The sequence below is a fragment of the Salvelinus alpinus genome, chromosome 4, assembly GCF_045679555.1.
Source record: "Salvelinus alpinus chromosome 4, SLU_Salpinus.1, whole genome shotgun sequence".
NCBI classification, from domain to species: Eukaryota; Metazoa; Chordata; class Actinopteri; order Salmoniformes; family Salmonidae; genus Salvelinus; species Salvelinus alpinus.
In genome coordinates, this window is record NC_092089.1 from 70584452 (window position 1) to 70603682 (window position 19231).

The following is a 19231-nucleotide window of genomic DNA, read 5'->3' on the forward strand; positions in this document are numbered from 1 at the left end:
TAACGAGGTCAGCAGTGAAAGTACAGGGCATATCACGATGGATACATTCATTCATTGCAAGGTTGTCCATTTTGATGACAATCTGATTGATTAGCAGTCGGGTGAAGAAGCATAGTAAGCCGATCAGAACCTGATAGATAAGCTTCTATGTTGTACACCGTAGTCATCATATTAGAGAGATCTAAGGGAAATATCAATTTCTCTTGAAACCAGGACATGTTTACTTTTTTCTTCCTCCATTACAGGTTATGAGAATCTACCGTCTGAAGCTGCAGCAATATCCCTTGACCAGAGGTCTTACCTAAAACGATACAAGATCACCGGTGAAGTGTTCATTAGAGACGTCCTTATCAACCAGTGGAATGGAAGAAGAATTCCTCACTACCGGCAGGCTGTCAGAACATACTCTCTAATAGTTGTCTATGTGGGACTGATACCGATGTGGAACAGCTGGTCACTCTTAAAGGACTCTGTGAATGATTACCTTGCCAATAGGACCATTGAATATTATTGTCTTACAGGCAAGTGAAAGATGTTTGAAAAAAGAGTTTCCTCCTAGTACAAGATGTGGTAGGAATCGTAAGGGTCATCAGCCTCACACCTGTTAATACCTCTTTTTTCTTTGTTTGAAATCTATTTCTTATTGCAAAGGCAAGTAAGATATGCCCTTTGTCTTTTATAGAAATGCCTATTTCTGTCTATTTTTGTTTTCTATTGTTTCTAAAATACATTTTGAGTATGGTCTAGGAGGGAGTGTAAGAATATTTAAAGATAAATACACAACGCAAGTGAGGTAACGCAAGTGGGGAAGTGAAGATTAATGGGTAAGGGACACGGGTTGTTTTTAGTAACATCTGTTTAGAATCTGTGTAGGGGTTCCAGTCCGGGACTCATAGCTAGATGTGGCAAGTTCTCATTGGTCCAAATTGTCAATACATTGAGCCCGAAACGGGATACTCTGTATTTTGGCCATTGGCCCAATTTTACTGCAAGGAATTCTAATTGGTCAACCCCAGGCTAGGCTTGGATATAAACTACATCCTGTCTCGTTGTTCAGTGGAGAAAGCACTGAGAACAGGGAAGAATGAACATCTACCATCTACTTTCCAGCATAACAACTTGATTTGTTCTCTTTGAATACATATATTTTTCTCCCCCTGATTTGCTTTGGGGTCTGTGTTATTGACGAATAACACAAACTGCTAACACAACTCAATGTCCCATTGATCATGTTGTTGATTACTGCAAGATTAAGGTTCTGCTTATCTTTTCTTAGTCAACCTTGTGTTATTTTTCTTTGTGTTCTTGAACGTAGACCTGTTTCTTTGTGTTATGGAACATTTTTGTTCATTGATTTCACCTGTGTTCGTTTCTCACCTGGTCTCATCAGCTCCCTATTTAGTTCAATTCTTTCTGTTTGTATGGTTGTGAGGTATTGTTTGTTTTTGACTGTGTTTGACCAATGCCTGCGACCACGATTCCTGCCTTCCGCGAAGGCGTAATAAACTTCTGCTGTGCTCTGCACGTGAATCTACACCTTTTTCTCCCTGAGTATTCATTACAGATATGTTTCTCATCTTCTTATAAGACAATAAGGCTGTGTTTACTCAATTCTGATTCTTTTTTTTCACTAATTGGTATTATGATCAGCTTTTTTGCCAATAGTTGGACAAAATAGGGCTGCCTAACACAGCTTAACTTATAGATAGAAGCAGTATGAGTGTGTGTGTCAGTTTGCATATTAATGTACACGTTTGATTCACATGAAAGACTTCACTCTAAGAAACGAGACAGATTAATAATGCTTGGTGCTTCTGGGATGGCAACGATTCCTTCTGCACAAAATAATACATGCCATTCAGCAGACACTTTTATCCAAAGCAACTTACAGTCATGTATACATACATTTTACATATTGTTGTGTCTGACTATCATTAAATGTGAAGACTGTTATTTTATCAAATTAATTCTCTGTGTAAATATTATTACGTGATTAAACTAATCATGTAAACTTTAATTCACTTGGAAATCAGGGCACCACGGGAAAATGTTTACAGAGTCTCTATTTCCCTAATCAATTTTTCAGAAATTTTCATATCTTATCGAGTACAGTCTTGTAATGTATTATTATTAGCATATCAGTTCTCATTACTGAACTTCGCAAACCCTTGGATATCTGCACGAACCCTAGTTTCCATAATGAATCAGCGATATACAAATTGGCTTAATTAATGATTTCCTAACTAACTAAACAAATCACAGAATTACATAAACAAACAATATAGTTATTGGCTACTAACACAATGCATTGATAAGTCCCTAGTGGGCTAAACCGGTATGACGGCTTGGTAGACAATGGAAAGGGGTGGAGACAGAAAAGAGTGGGAAAGACAAAATGAATTCACTACACACAGTTGATTCATTGAAATGCTAATCCTTTGCACATGAATAACCGCTCATTCGAGAATAATTGCAATGTATATATTTACGCCTGTATGTCGTTGTCTTCTCTGTTCATCTGCTGGAGAGTCAGTTCATCAGAGAGTTCCTGGTTAACTTCACCAGAAGTCACAATGTCTTTCGTAGTTGTCACTTTCTCAGCGGCTCTGGATAGTGTCTGTTGTAATGGATACGTCAGGTGTACAGATGGCCGTTGCATAAAATAGATGCTTATGCTGTTGTCGATATTCTCATACTAGATTTACGTAATTTCCAGCTGCAGACTAGTAATTCAACGTCTAGGATTTGCTCTTATTCTGAAGTGAATCGATAGACTCAGAGTTTAACCATTTCCAGCCGTGTAGCCAATGCTCCACGCTGTATGGTCTCCGTGGCCTATAGAGTTGTAGTTCTTAACCATTTCACATGTAGCATCAGCTGCATGTTTTCTAGTTTAATGGTCTATATAATTGTAGCTATTCCAACATGCGGACTCCGTCCCGGCGTTCTCTGACTTAACTTCTTATGGCTGCAGGGCAGTATTGAGTAGCTTGGATGAAAGGTGCCTTCTTCGGGCTAGGGGGCAGTATTCGGAAGTTTGGATGAATGAGGTGCCCAAAGTTAACTGCCTGTTACTCAGGCCCAGAAGCTAGGATATGCATATAATTGGTAGTATTGGATAGAAAAAACTCTAAAGTTTCCAAAACTGTTAAAATAATGTCCGTGAAAGGAAAGTGATTTATTTTATCGCTATTTCTGACTTTCGTGATGCCTCTGCTTGGATGGTAATGTATGTAATGCTATTGTGTGCGGGGCTCTGTCCTCAGATAATCGCATGGTGTGCTTCCGCCGTAAAGCCTTTTTGAAATCTGACAAAGCGGCTGGATTAACAAGAAGTTAAGCTTTTAACTGATGTGTAACACTTGTATTTTCATGAATGTTCAATATTACGATTTCTGTCATTTGAATTTCGCGCTCTGCAATTTCAACGGATGTTGTCCGTAAGAAGTTAATGTCAATTTTGCAGGAAGTGGGTTTTATACTCTATGGAAGAAGGGGTGGTTCTATGACGCCTAATGTGATGTCTGGGCTCACTGGGGTGTGGCCACTGACTAGCTAAACTTTATATGAAAATCCATACTCTCACCAAATGAAACAACTTTGACAGGATTGTTCTTTAAATACCCATGGACCATTCCCACATACTCAAACATATAAATATTGTTTAATTATTCAACCTTTTGATTGTCCAAGTGTCTCTCAATGTTCCACAGTTTACATTCCAATCTTGAACACTACAGAGCATAGAGGCAGTGTATTTTATGACCGTCATAAAACAGCAAACTTCCCTCTCTACGAGAGAGAGCATGCTGTAGAGTGGACCCACTGTAACAATCCTTGATCCTTAGGATTGTCACAGGAGAGTTGTGACAATATGGTTGGTCTCAGGAATCAAACCCACTATACTGGCATTGAAAGAACCATGCCCTACCAAATGAGCTACTGAAGACCACATTTATAATACAATCAGTCACACCTCACTAACAAAAAACTATTTTATAGCACTGTAGATATGGAAGGAAAACGACTGGATATTTTAATAAATATGAGCACTCTAAAACTACCCTACAACACACAGTGTCATCACCGACCAGCACCACCACCCTAAGGCCTTATCTGCTCACAGTAGGTATCATCATCGAGGACGATGGCTGCAAGGCGTGGCAGTATAACCAGCCAGACAAACAGGCTGAGCTAACCTAGCGTTGTTATTCATCACCGAGGTGAGGTGAGATGAGATATGTAGAATTGAACATGGCAGCCGTGAAAGGCAGGAGTAACACTAGCAGGGTGCCCAGGGGGACACAGGAATATTTTGTTCTGGGAAACGGGGAGAGAGAGGAGGAAGAGGTGGAGGGAGGAAGGTTTAAAGTCTTACTCTGTGCTGTCAGAAGGAAAGGGAGGGGAGAGAAGAGAAGAGGGAGGACGGGAGAAGGTTTAAAAGCCTATTCTGTGCTGTCAGAGCAAGGGGGGAGAGAAAAGGTAGGGAGGAGGAGAGGAAGGCTTACAGGCCTGTTACGTTCTGTTATGTCAGAAGTGGAGCGAGGAGAGAGGCTAGAGGGAGGGACACGGGGCGAGAAGGTTCCATATCAGGGGATATGTTTAGATGACACGTTATGATATTCTAGAGAATACAGACCCTTTCCAATGCATATTTAGAGTTTTGTGGATTTGCACCATATCCTGATAAATTCTGAATCAAGATGTGTCTTTTAGACATACATGTTGACAAATACTGAATATGTACGGTACATTTGGAAATTATTCAAACCTTTTGACTTTTTCCACATTTTGTGGTTACAGCCTTAAAATTGATTAAATCGTTTTTTTCCCGTTATCAATCTACACACAATAACCCATAATGACAAAGCAAAAACAGGTTTTTATAAATTTTTGTACATAAGTATTCAGACCCTTTACTCAGTACTTTGTTGAAGCACCTTTGGCAGCAATTACAGCCTCAAGTTTTGTTAGGTATGACGCTACAAGCTTAGCACACAATAATTTGGGAGTTTCTCCCATTCTTCTCTGCACATCCTCTCAATCTCTGTGATGGGGAGCATCGCTGCACAGCTATTTTCAGGTCTCTTCAGAGTTGTTCGATGGGGTTCAAGTCTGGGCTCTGGCTGGGCCACTCTAGGACATTCAGAGAATTGTGGACATTCAGAGAATTGTGAGCACTCTGGAACAGGTTTTCATCAAGGATCTCTCTATACTTTGCTCTGTTCATCTTTCCCTCGATCCTGATTAGTCTCAGTTTTGAGTCTCACAGCGAAGGGTCTGAATACTTATGTAAAGGTATTTCTGTTTTTTTGTTTGTAATAAATGTGCAAACATTTCTAAAAACCTTTCACTTTGTCATTATGGGGTACTGTGTGTAGATTGATGAGGAAAAACGTAATTTAATGAGGAAAAACATTAATTTAGAATAAGGCTGTAACGTAACAAAATGTGGGAAAAGTCAAGGGGTCTGAGTACTTTCCAAATGCACTGTACAGCACATATGTGTTTTCTCTGCATATTCAAGATATTAAGCTATTTTGATTCCAGATATGCTTCTCTTTTATTTTATATATATGATGACAAATACTGACAGTAGGCCTAAATAATACATTTTCTTAGGACATACAATGCATATGCTCTTGACTGAGGTCCAAATCAGGATCTTGAGATGCATTTTTATATGCTAAAAAATGACAATTTCTGATGCTTATTTGATTTTTGAGGAAATGCTAAATAATTTGACAAATTTTAAATCCATATCATTCTTTTAGACACTTCTGGATAAAGGCACAAGCAAACTGAAGATGCTGCAACCTGGTCTCAGAGCATTTCGCATTATTCTGTATGTAAATCCAATTATTGGTGCCTAACACTAATTTTAGCTAGTTGGCTAATGCTAACATTCGCTAGGTGGCTAATATTATCTAGACTAGGGGTTAGGAGCTAGGTTAGGGTTAAGGGAAGGGTTAGCTAACGTGCTAAAGTTACCCATGATGAGATTCAAACACACAACCTTTGGGTTGCTAGATGTTTGCTTTTTATGCCCCCCCCCCCCCCTCATCTGAGGTCCTGAGTGCTCTGAAAAGGGTTTTCATCAAGGACCTTTCTGTACTCCGTTCATCCTTCCCTCGATCCTGACTAGTCTCCCAGTCCCTGCCGCACCATGCTTCACCGTAGGAATGGTGCCAGGTTTCCTCCAGACATGACACTTGGCATTCAGGCCAAATCTTGGTTTCATCAGACCAGATAATCTTGTTTCTCATGGTCTTAGAGCCCTTTAGGTGCCTTTTGTCTTGGTGGTTCCAAACTTCTTCCATTTAAGAATGATGGAGGCCACTGTGTTCTTGGGGACCTTCAATGCTGCAGACATTTTTTGGTACCCTTCCCCAGATCTGTGCCTCGACACAATCCTGTCTCGGAGCTCTACGGACAATTCCTTCGACCTCATGGCTTGGTTTTTGCTCTGACATGCACTGTCAACTGTGGGACCTCATATAAACAGGTGTGTGCCTTTTCCAAATAATGTCCAATCAATTGAATTTACCAATGAAGTTGTAGAAACCATCTCAAGGTTGATCAATGGAAACAGGATACACCTGAGCTCAATTTTGAGTCTCACAGCGAAGGGTCTGAATACTTATGTAAAGGTTAGGGTTAAGGGAAGGGTTAGCTAACGTGCTAAAGTTGTCCGTGATGAGATTCAAACACACAACCTTTGGGTTGCTAGATGTTTGCTCTCTATGCCCCCCTTCGTTTTTGCCTTAAAGAGAAATGTGTATACATCATCTCCAGCACCACCCCAACATCAACATATGTGGAAATTGTTTTGTGGGGGGGAAAAAACATAGAGGAAGATATGTTTCCAATGACGTCATTGGTGTGCATTATGTGATTTCAACCAATTATGAGTAGGCATTTCCTAATAATTAGTGAGAAGCTGTTCAGAAAATACCTAAAAAAAAGTGAACGCTAATTGTAGAAGTTTTATTTATCTTAGTAACTAGAATCAAGGAAGTTAGCTAATTTGGCCAGCAGCCAGTGCGGCTAGCTATCGTGATAGGGGTTAAAACTAACTGGTTGCCTAGCTAGCTAGCTAACAAATAATGAAATTGCAGTCCATTCAGGGACATTTTACACCTATAAAGCCTTAACGTGACAGTTACCGTTTTAAAAAGGTCAGGTGTACTTTGTATTACTGGTTAATATAAGCTAGCTAGTTAACTAACTTAACTAGCTAGTTAACTAACTTAACTAGCTAACTAGCTGCTGTAGCAACTTAGCTTGTTCCAGTTTGTTTTCTCATCATGAATGAAGCAGGTCGTATGGTTATGTGAAAATACAATACTTTCTTGCAATATCGACACAATTTTGATGAATGATTTATGCATTGTTTGCTGACAGTTTAGAATGGATCACAGACCAACACTACCGCCATGTTGGGTCTGGACTGCTAACAACGCAATCTGCACACATTGCATCCATCGTCCATAACAAACAGGCCAGGCAGGGCTATTGAGGGTTTGCAACTTTTACTTATTGTTAAATAAATCAAATACATTTTTAGCAAAGATTGGCTTATGTTTGTATCTTTACAGACAACGTTGTGATTGGAACTCTGGATTCGCTATTTTTAGTTTTTTTCATCAGAAATAGCATTGATGTGCTTCGGAAATAGAAACTTGAATTAATTAGGATGCCTTTTCTTGCCTTGTAGCCTACCACTGAATATGATGCAAATGTATGCTCTGAGTCACCTTCATGTGAAGAAGCGCAGTGATGTTCAGCGCATGAACAGGTCAAATAATTTGGACGCTGGACATTAAATGAGTCAGATTTGAGAAATGTGGATACATAAATGATCAGGTAATGGCTACAGATATGTTACATTTCTGAAAATATGTGGATTGTTCAAGTATAAAGGTTTAGATATGTCAGAATGTTGACACATACCCTTTCTGGAGTTATAATATTTCACAAATATGTACGCGGGGTGCACGCGCATCAGGAGCGTGTCTTAAACATACAGAACATGACCAAAGGTATGTGGACACCTGCTTGTCGAAAATCTTATTCCAAAATCATGGGCATGAATATGGCATTGGTCCCCAATTTGCTGCTACAACGGCCTCCACTCTTCTGGGAATTCTTTCCACCAGATGTTGGAAAATTCTGCGGGGATTTGCTTCCATTCAGCCACAAGAGCATTAGTGAGGTTGGCATTGACGTTGGGGGACTAGGCCTGGCTTGCAGTCGGCGTTCCAATTCCTCCCAACGGTGTTCGATGGGGTTGAGATCAGGACTCTCAACAAACCATTTCTGTATGGTCCTCGTTTGTGCACGGGGCATTGTCATGCTGAAACTTCCCCAAACTGTTGCCACAAAGTTGGAATCGCAGAATTGTCTAGAATGTTATTGTATGCTCTAGTGTTAAGATTTCCCTTCACTGGAACAAAGGGGCCTAGCCCGAATCATGAAAAACAGCCCCAGACCATTATTCCTCCTCCACCAAACCTTATAGTTGGCACTATGCATTGGGGCAGGTTGCGTTCTCCTGGTATCCGCCAAACCCATATTCGTCCATTGGACTGCCAGATGGTGAAGCGTGATTCATCACTCCAGAAAACACGTTTCCAATGTTGGCGAGCTTTACACAACTCCAGCTTACACTTGGCATTGTGCATGTTGATCGTAGGCTGTGTGCGGCTGCTTGGCCATGGAAACCCATTTCATAAAGCTCCCGATGAACAGTTCTTGTGCTGACGTTGCTTCCAGAGGCAGTTTGGAACTCGGTAGTGAGTGTTGCAATCGAGGACAGACGGTTTTTATGTGCTACGGGGTTCAGCACTCTGCGGTCCCGTTCTGTGAGCTTGTGTGGTCTACCACTTTGCGGCTGAGACCTTGTTGCTCCTAGACATTTCCACTTCACAATAACAGCAGTTACAGATGAACGGAGCAGCTCTAGCAGGGCAGAAATTTGTTGGAAAGGTGGCATTCTATGATGGTGCCACGTTGAAAGTCACTGAGCTCTTCAGTAAGACCATTCTACGGTCAATGTTTGTCTTTGGAGATTGCATGGCTGTGTGCTTGATTTTATACACCTGTCAGCAACGGGTGTGGCTGAAATAGCCAAATCCAGTAATTTGAAAGGGTGTCCACATACTTTTGTATATAAGCAAAGTTGGATACACTAGTGTATACACATACAAGCATGCAGTAATAAGCCACTTAAAGTCATACCCTCATTCAGGTTTGGGTATGTTACTTTCTAAATGTAATCTGTTAAAGTTACTAGTTACCTGTCCAGCAACATACATTTTGGATTACCCAAACTCAGTAATGTAATTGGACTACTTTCTTCTTACTTTTAGATTACTTTCTCCTTAAGATGCATTAGAAAAAGACAAAAAGGACCCATCAAACTAATTTGGTGTGTCATCATAGTGTTCTCTGAGTTGTGGTCAGACTCATTCAGGCGAAACATATTTAAATGTGCATCTTTTTTCAGCACTGAATTGAATGTAATTTAGAAAAAATAAAGATGTCGTAATGTTTTTCTTCCCCCGCAAACATCCTTTCTGAATTTAAATGTAATCCAAGAAGTAATCATCTAGTATCTGTAGTCTGATTACAAAATATTTTAGCTGGTATCGTTACTGATCACAGTTTTTTTGGGGGGGGGGGGTAATCAGATTACATGTAACTGCTCTCGCTGTCTGTGAACATATTGTGAACGTCCGTGAGACATTATAATAAGTGGTGTTATAAATGCCGACACACACAAGTTGAACAGCGACAGCTTCGTTTAGACCTGTCTGCCACCTGCTTTGTTCTGGTTGAGCTAGCTGCTTGTTTCTTAATCTCGCTGTCGCATGGGTCTCCCGATGCAGATTCAACAACAATTTTAAAAAAGTAATTATGGTGACTTAATGCGATATGAGCATCTGTGCGCTTTACTAAGCACTGTCTACTCACACACACATGCATACTGGTGCACGCGCACACACACACACACACACACACACACACACACACACACACACACACACACACACACACACACACACACACACACACACACACACACACACACACACACACACACACACACACACACACACAAATATTCAGGATATTTCAATGCAGATGAGCTTTGTGATTTAGATAAATTAACTGAAAACCCACACTAACACAGTTAAATTAACAGTATTGCACATTTCATGTAGCCTACTTTTGGCCAGCTAATAGCCTAACCACCGATCAAACAACATTATGAACTAAACATTCAAATCCTTTTGCTGCAGGATTCATTTGCTGTGACAATATAGGTCAAATTAAGATCCTACATCTGTACACACACACACAAACACAAACACACACACACACACACACACACACACACACACACACACACACACACACAACACACACACACACACACACACACACACACACACACACACACACACACACACACACACACACACACACACAGAGACACATATACAGACAATCACACACGTATCTGCTTATAGGCTGAGTCAGAGGAAGATTAGAGATAAATCAAAATGAAAAAACTAAGTGGCGGCATCAACAAAGCTGTGTGAGACACTCTGCACAAAACAGTTTTTCTTTAATAGAGCTTGCCCGCCTATGATTATATACATTAAAGCAAATCAGCGGCAACAAATAGAGGGTGTAAAAGCATGTTAAGTAGAAAAAAAAACTCACAGATGGAGAGAAAGCTTGTAGAGAAACTGGCCTAGAGGTGACGTCATTTGGTTGACATTGACTGATGTTCTTCCTCATAACCCCAGCTCTCTACTACCTGGCTTCTGACTCATTGCCAGAGGATTAGTTTGTTTCTCTCCTCTGTAGATGAGAGAGGAGCTGCTGATGCCTCCTGTCTCAAGGCTTTAGACCAACCCTGGTCTCTCTGCACTAACCAGCTGTCTCAATGAATCTCCACTGAGGCTGTCCTCCGTCCTCGTCCCCAACTACTCTTACCTCCCTCCCTTCTCCCTCCCTACATTTTCCTTCCTCTCTTCCTCTTCCCTCCTCCCTCTTCCCTCCCTCATTCCCTCCCTCTTCCTCCATCTTCCTTCCTCCTCCTTTCTGCTCCTCCTCTTCACTCCCCCTTCCCTCCCTATTCCCTCTTTCTCCTCCCTCCTCTCTCCTCCCTCTCTCTTCCCTCCTCCTCCTCCATCCCCACTGATCATTAATATTCAGAGTGAGACAGTGTCACACCCTGACCTTAGAGATCCATTTTATGTCTCTATTTGGTTTGGTCAGGGTGTGATTTGGGGTGGGTATTCTATGTTCTATTATTTGTATTTCTATATTTTCTATATTTATTTTTTACCCGGGTAGGGTTCTCAATCAGGGACAGCTGTCTATCGTTGTCTCTGATTGAGAACCATACTTAGGTAGCACTTTTTCCCACCTGTCTTTGTGGGAGGTTGACTTGGTTTATGGCACTTAGCCTTTAGCTTCGCGGTTTGTTTTGTAGTGTTTATTGTTTTGTCGGCGTATTCACTTAAATAAAATAAAATGTACGCTCACGACGCTGCACCTTGGTCCAGTTCTTTCAACGGCCGTGACAGACAGGGCAGGACAACATATTCCCCTCCTGATTCCCCTGCTGGGAGGAGGAGAGGAGAGGTGCACACTAGCCCTCCAGCTCACCACTAGTCCAGAAAGGCAACACAGAGGTCTCCAAAGTCTGGATTTGTGCATGCTTAGGGGAGTAACGGACTCAGAACAGTGTTTGGTGAACGTGAGGGAATAAGATGAGGGAGTGGGTGTTGGAATTGGGTGGATGGGGATGGTTTTAGGTTGGCTAAGTCAGTGTGGAGCTAGAGAGCTTTGACAGAGCTTACAAAGCAGTACAATAGATGTGTGTTGTCTGTTCCCAGTAAGGGTTCCCATACCTGTGGCTAACAGCGGCAGAATGAGGTTTGATCTATTTATTTATTTTGATTTATTCATTGTGGTTAGCAGCGGGAGTAATGGGGAAATGTGCAATCAAAAGGATGAGCCTGCCTGAGGTATGTCTGTTCTCACTGTGATATCACCCCCTACTCTCTTTCCCTCTCCCCCTCCATATCTCCCTCTCTCTCTCCCTACTCCTCTCTCTTTCTCTCTCTTTCCTTCTCTCTTGCTCTCTCTCTCCCCCTCGTTCTCCCTTAAACTATCCCTCCCCTCCTCTCTCTCCCTCTTTCTCCCAACCTACCTCCCTCTCCCTCTCCCTCCGTCTCTTTCTCTCTCTCTCTCTCTCTCTCTCTCTCTCTCTCTCTCTCTCTCTCTCTCTCTCTCTCTCTCTCTCTCTCTCTCTCTCTCTCTCTCTCTCTCTCTCTCTCTCTCTCTCTCTCTCTCTAACTGAGTGATGCTATCTCTTGCTGTGCTCTACACCTGTTGTTGTTTCATTTTGCCACTGACATCTGTGACACATTTCTGCACAGTGCGTTTAGCTTGGGAGGAAGAAAGGGGAATTAGTCCTGCATCACAGAGAGATCAAACAATGAGACCTGTATTAATTTCACCAGATCTGGCACTGGACCCCACGACACTCACACAGCCTGCCAACTGCACTCATGGAATCCAGCAATTAACTAAGACCTCTGCACTGACTGCCCTGTGTGTGTGTGTGTGTGTGTGTGTGTGTGTGTGTGTGTGTGTGTGTGTGTGTGTGTGTGTGTGTGTGTGTGTGTGTGTGTGTGTGTGTGTGTGTGTGTGTGTGTGTGTGTGTGTGTGTGTGTGTGTGTGTGTGTGTGTGTGTGTGTGTGTGTGTGTAACCAAACCTCTATTTCTCTCTATCCCTTTCACTCTCAGATTCATTTACAGTATATATCTCTCCTCATCCCTCTCTTTTTCACCACTTCTCATTTCAACCAACCTCTTCTTCCCTCCCTGCCTTCTCCTCTCTTTCTCTCTCTATCTCCATCCCTGCCTTCTCTTTACTCACCATGTTGCTGTGGAAGGCATCTGTCCTGCCATGGTTGTGTGCTGAATATGATTTCAGAGGCTCCTTTGAAAGTGTGAGTTTTATTAGACTTTGATATGTTCCCTGGGCTCCAGCGTGGCCCTAGCCAAACTCTCCCCAGATCTGAGCTGCCGAAGGCAGGCTTTGAAGTGACTCCTTTCCCCCCCTCTCCTCCACCCTGCCCTCTCTCTCTCTCTCTGCACTGCTAACCCACAAAACACTGAATGGTAATGTGAACACTCCTGCCACTTCCAATATCCCTTCTCCTCACTGGAGCCAGTCTAGAGAAGGAGAGAGAGAGATAGGAGGGGGGAGAGAGAGAGGTAGGAGGCGGAAGAAGGAGAGAGAGAGATAGGAGGGGGAGAAGCAGAGAGAGAGCGAGAGAGAGAGGGTTGTGAGGGACATATACTACAGTACTCATACTATGGTCTATTTGTCTTCATGGTTGGTTTGTTTATGTCATATTTCGTTTTACTATGAGAGATGATATTAAATCTCTGAAGTAGCTTGTTCATTTCATACTGTATAGCTTTAAGGGCTCTGTCACTACACACAAGAGGAACGTATTGTTCAAGTCAGGTACTTCATGTCAGTGGCTCAACGCCAAATAAAACAATATTCAATAGTAAACTTTTGGGTGATATTCCCATAAATAACATAATCAACACTTGTGAAATGAATGTCATCTAACTGTATAGTGTTCATACCACCACTGTAGGCTTTGATAGACATTGAAGGGTACACAGAGGGACAGTAACAGGGTTCTCAGAAGTCAAACATGTCATTGTTACATTTTATTGGTGTTTTGTTTGCGGCTAGAGTTAGTTCCCTCTCCACCAATACCTTTAGATTTGTGACTATCGGAATTATCAGCCTCACACCATTGCCCTGTGCGCGTCCCACACGCACACACTCTCTCACACACACACACACCAGACATGAAATACTGTATGTATTAGCAAGTTTGTGTGTGTGTGCGCGCATGTGCATATTAGTCAGTCTGCTGTCGTCTCCAGTGGAGCCTGGTTCGCATCTGTCAGAGACTATATCAGTTATGGACTGCTAAGACAGCGTCCTCTGTGTCATCTCTACAGAATAGGATCATTTATTTAATAGGAGCCCTACTAGTTCTGCTCTACTTCACTCCACTTCTCTTCACACCATTTTGATTAGCATCATTATGGTCAACTCACTGCAGCTTTCATCACTTACAGTAGACGTACATGCATATTTAGTGTGTTATTCAAAGGACCAGTCATGGGTTCAACTAGTATTTGTTTCCTTTCAAATACTTTAGCTGCGCTTAATTGAGCTCGTCTGGCTCAATGTGCCACCCATCTGGGACTCCAGTATAATCAAGTTCTCAAAGTATTTCAGTGAAGACAAATACTATTTGAACCCAGGTCTGAGAAGCAGCCTGCCTTTCTGTGCATGTGTGCCTCCCAGGCCTGTCTGTGTGTGATTGCCTGTGTGAATGCTTCAACACAGCCATCACTCCGCTGTGTACCTTTAGGTGGACAGTCCCTTTTTATCATATTGATGGATAGATTGAGCCTCCACTTTCCCCCCACCCCTGATTTATTTGGACTTTATACCTCATTTCAAATTCCCGTTGACGCTACATAACTTCAATATGTAACCAATTTCCAGGCGGGAAATTCCACGCACAATTACCCTTCGCTATTTCAAGTGAATTTCTGCACCCCGGATATCGTGGCACCATACATATGGAAAAGGATTAACGTCAATCTGTTCTTTGACCTACATTCTGTCTTATTCTTCCTCTCAAGAATTTACTCACTTTACATTTTCTTGTTTAGATATTTGCACCAATTTCACAATTATGTACTGTGCTAGTGATGAGTGTAGTGTGTGTGTTAAATTGTATTATATCAGTGTGTATTTGTGTCTGATTACATCAGGGATGTTGTCATGGGGGGTAGAGTAGAGGGAGAGAGAGAGTGGCTGTGGTAGTTCTATGCTCTAACAGCAGAGTGGGAGCATGATCATGAGGCTCACCATAGGCAGCTATTAACAAACGTAGATGTTCACAGAAACATTCATGTTTTTAAGGCTGAAAACATTGGATCGTATTAACTGTGTAATGCTTCACACTCTGGGTTCTCTCTCTACCGTTCTCTTCTCTAACCCATCAGGCTCTTCTTCTCTAACCCATCAGGCTCTTCTTCTCTTCTCTACCCCATCAGTCTCTTATTTTCTAACCCATCAGGCTCTTCTTCTCTAACCCATCAGGCTCTTCTTCCTTAACCCATCAGGCTGTTCATATCTTCTCTAACTCATCAGGATCCTCTTCTCTTCTCCAACCCATCAGGATCTTCTCTAACCCATCAGTCTCTTCTTCTCTTCTCTAACCCATCAGGCTCTTCTCTAACCCATCAGTCTCTTCTTCTCTTCTCTAACCCATCAGGCTCTTCTTCTCTAACCCATCAGGCTCTTCTTCTCTTCTCTAACCCATCAAGCTCTTATTCTCTTCTCTATCCCATCAGGCTCTTCTTCTCTTCTCTAACCCATCTTGCGCTTCTTCTCTTCTCTAACCCATCAGGCTCTACTTCTCTAACCCATCAGGCTCTTCTTCCCTTCTCTAACCCATCAGCTCTACTTCTCTAACCCATCAGGCTCTTCTTCTCTCACCCATAAGGCTCTTCTTCCCTTCTCTAACCCATCAGGCACTTCTCTCTAACCCATCAGGCTCTTCTTCTCTAATCAATCAGGCTCTTCTTTTCTCTAACCCATCAGGCTCTTCTATTCCTCTCGAACCGTCAAGCCCTTTTTCTCTTCTCTAACCCATCAGGCACTTCTCTCTAACCCATCAGGCTCTTCTTCTCTTCTCTAACCCATCAAGCTTCCCTTCTCTTCTCTAACCCATCAGGCACTTCTCTCTTACCCATCAGGCTCTTCTTCTCTAACCCATCAGGCTCTTCTTCTCTTCTCTAACCCATCAGTCTCCTCTTTTCTTCTCTAACCCATCAGTCTCTTCTTCTGTAATCCATCAGGTTCTTCTTCTTCAGCCCATCAGTCTATTGTTCTCTAACCCATCAGTCTCTTTTCCTCTTACCCATCAGGCTCTTTGTTTCTCTAACCCATCAGTCTCTTCTTCTCTTCTTTAACCCATCAAGCTCTTCTTCTCTTCTCTAACCCATCAGTCTCTTATTTTCTAACCCATCAAGCTCTTATTCTCTCCTCTAAGCCATCAGGCTCTTCTTCTCTAAGCCATCAGGCTCTTCTTCTCTTCTCGAAACCATCAGGCCCTTCTTCTCTAACCCATCAGGCTCTTCTTCTCTTCTCTAATCTATCAGGCTCTTCTTCTCTTCTCCAACCCATCAGTCTCTTCTTCTTTTCTCTAACCCATCAGTCTCTTCTTTTCTTCGAAAACCCATCAGTCTCTTCTTCTCTAATCCATCAGGTTCTTCTTCTTCAGCCCATCAGTCTCTTGTTCTCTAACCCATCAGGCACTTCTTCTCTTACCCATCAGAATCTTCTTAGCTTCTCTACCCCATCAGTCTCTTCTTCTCTTCTCTAACCCATCAGGATCTTCTTCTCTTCTCTAACCCATCAGGCACCTCTCTCTAAGCCATCAGGCTCTTCTTCTCTAACCCATCAGGCTCTTCTTCTTTTCTCTAACCCATCAGGCTCTTCATCTCTTCTCTAACCCATCAGGCCCTTCTCTCTAACCCATCAGGCTCTTCTTCTCTTACCAATCAGGCTCTTCTTCTCTTCTCTAACCCATCAGGCTCTTCTTCTCTTCTCTAACCCATCAGGCTCTTCTTCTCTTCTCTAACCCATCAGGCTCTTCTTCTCTTCTCTAACCCATCAGGGGCTTCTTCTGTACCCCATCAGTAACTTCTTCTCTAACCCATCAGGCTCTTCTTCTCTAACCCCTCAGGCTCTACTTCTGTCACCCATCAGGCTCTTCTTCTCTTCTCTAACCCATCAGGCACTTCTCTCTAACCCATCAGGCTCTTCTTCTCTTACCCATCAGGCTCTTCTTTTCTCTAACCCATCAGTCACTTCTTCTCTTCTCTAACCCATCAAGCTCTTCTTCTCTTCTCTAACCCATCAGGCTCTTCTTCTCTAACCCATCAGGCTCTTCTTCTCTTTTCTAAGCCATCAGGCTCTTCTTTTCTCTAACCCATCAGTCTCTTCTTTTCTTCGAAAACCCATCAGTCTCTTCTTCTCTTCTCTAACCCATCAAGCTCTTCTTCTGTTCTCTAACCCATCAGGCTCTTCTTCTCTTCTCTAACCCATCAGGCTCTTCTTCTCTAACACATCAGGCACTTCTTCTCTTTTCTAAGCCATCAGGCTCTTCTTCTCTAACCCATCAGGCTCTTCTTCTCTTCTCGAACCCATCAGGCCCTTCTTCTCTAACCCATCAGGCTCTTCTTCTCTTACCCATCAGGCTCTTCTTCTCTTCTCTAACCCATCATGCTCTTCTTCTCTTCTCTAACCCGTCAGGATCTTCTTCTCTTCTCTAACCCATCATGCTCCTCTTCTCTTCTCTAACCTGTCAGTCTAGATTCACTCAGACCAAATGAATGAGAGTAACCCATGTCACAACTAAAATACATTTTCTGAGTCACCACTTTCCTAAAAATCATTCATTGTAAAACATGAACAAGTAATTTCATAATAAACCAACAAAAACAAAGACCACCCACCTGGCACAGGCATCAATTCAATGTCTATTCCACATTGGTTCAATGTAATTTCATTGAATTCAACCAGTGTGTGCGTAGTGGACAGCTACATTCTGCTTTGGTCCTTTGGCAACCAAAAGGCAACACAAAAACCATGTAGATCCCCAAGTTGTCTTTAAAACATTTCTGTGTGGGCTGTAAGCTCAGTAGTTGTACTGTATAACCCTGGACCAAAATATATACTTCTTCCTGCCCACTGGTGAGCTACGAGACTGAGGGATGGCATCCTGACTGAGACATTATGTTCAGCCTATTGCCCTCCAGACCTTTGTCTGGTACCTCTCTGTCTGTTACCTCTCTGTCTGCTACCTCTATGTCACGCCCTGACCTTAGAGATCCTTTTTATGTCTCTATTTTGGTTTGGTCAGGGTGTGAGTTGGGGTGGGCATTCTATATTTTGTGTTCTATGTTTTCTATTTCTATGTGTTTGGCCGGGTGTGGTTCTCAATCAGAGGCAGCTGTCTATCGTTGTCTCTGATTGAGAACCATACTTATGTAGCCTTTTCCCACCTGTGTTGTATGGGTAGTTGTTTTCTGTTTTTGTGTCTGCACCAGACAGGACTGTTTCGGTTTATCGTTCGTTCTCTTTGTTGTTTTTGTTATTCAGTGTTCAGTTTTATGAATAAATCATGAACACTTACCACGCTGCGCTTTGGTCCAATGATTCCTCATCTTCAGACGACGAACGTTACAGAACTACCCACCACCAAATGACCAAGCAGCGTGGCCAGGAGAGGCAGCCCCAATAATTATTTTGGAGGGGGCACACGAGACGGTCGGCGGAGCCGAGGATGGAACCAGAGCCAGTCGGGGTGAAATTGGAGGTGAGCGAGGGGAGCGAAGCAGAGACAGTGAAGGAGTTGATGGGGAGATTGGAGGAGAGAGCTATGAGAGAGCTGCTGTGTTGGTGCATGAGGCACGACATTCGCCCTACGGAGCGTGTCCTCGAGTTGATGTTACCTGAGTCAGCTCTCCATACTCGTCCTGAGGTGCGTGCTAGCCGTCTGGTGAAGACTGTGCCAGCCCCACGCACCAGACCTCCTGTGCGCCTTCCCAGCCCTGCACGTCTTGTGCCAGCTTGGCGCTCCAGACCTCCAGTGCGCTTCCACAGCCCGGTGAGTCCTGCGCCGGCTCTAGGCACGGTTTCCCCAGTTCGCCAGGAGAACCCAGTGCAGCCTGTTCCAGCTCCCCGCACGTGCCGGGCTAAGGTGGGCATGCAGCCAAGAGGAGCGGTGGAAGTGCTAAGCACCAGAGCTCCAGTGCTCCCCTACAGCCCGGTTCGACCTGTGCCTGCGCTCTGGAGGTGCCGGGCTAGAGTGGGCATTCAGCCTGGAAGAGTGGTGCCAAGGCTACGCACCAGATCTCCAGTGCTCCCCCACAGCCCAGTGTATCCGGTGCCTCGGCGAAGGAAGAGGCCTCCTGTATGTCTCCCCAGCCTGGTGAGTCCTGTGCCTGTTCCCAGATCCAGGTCTCCTGTGTGTCTCCCCAGGCCGGTGAGTCCAGCGTCGCCCTCCTGTCCGGAGCTGCCAGAGTC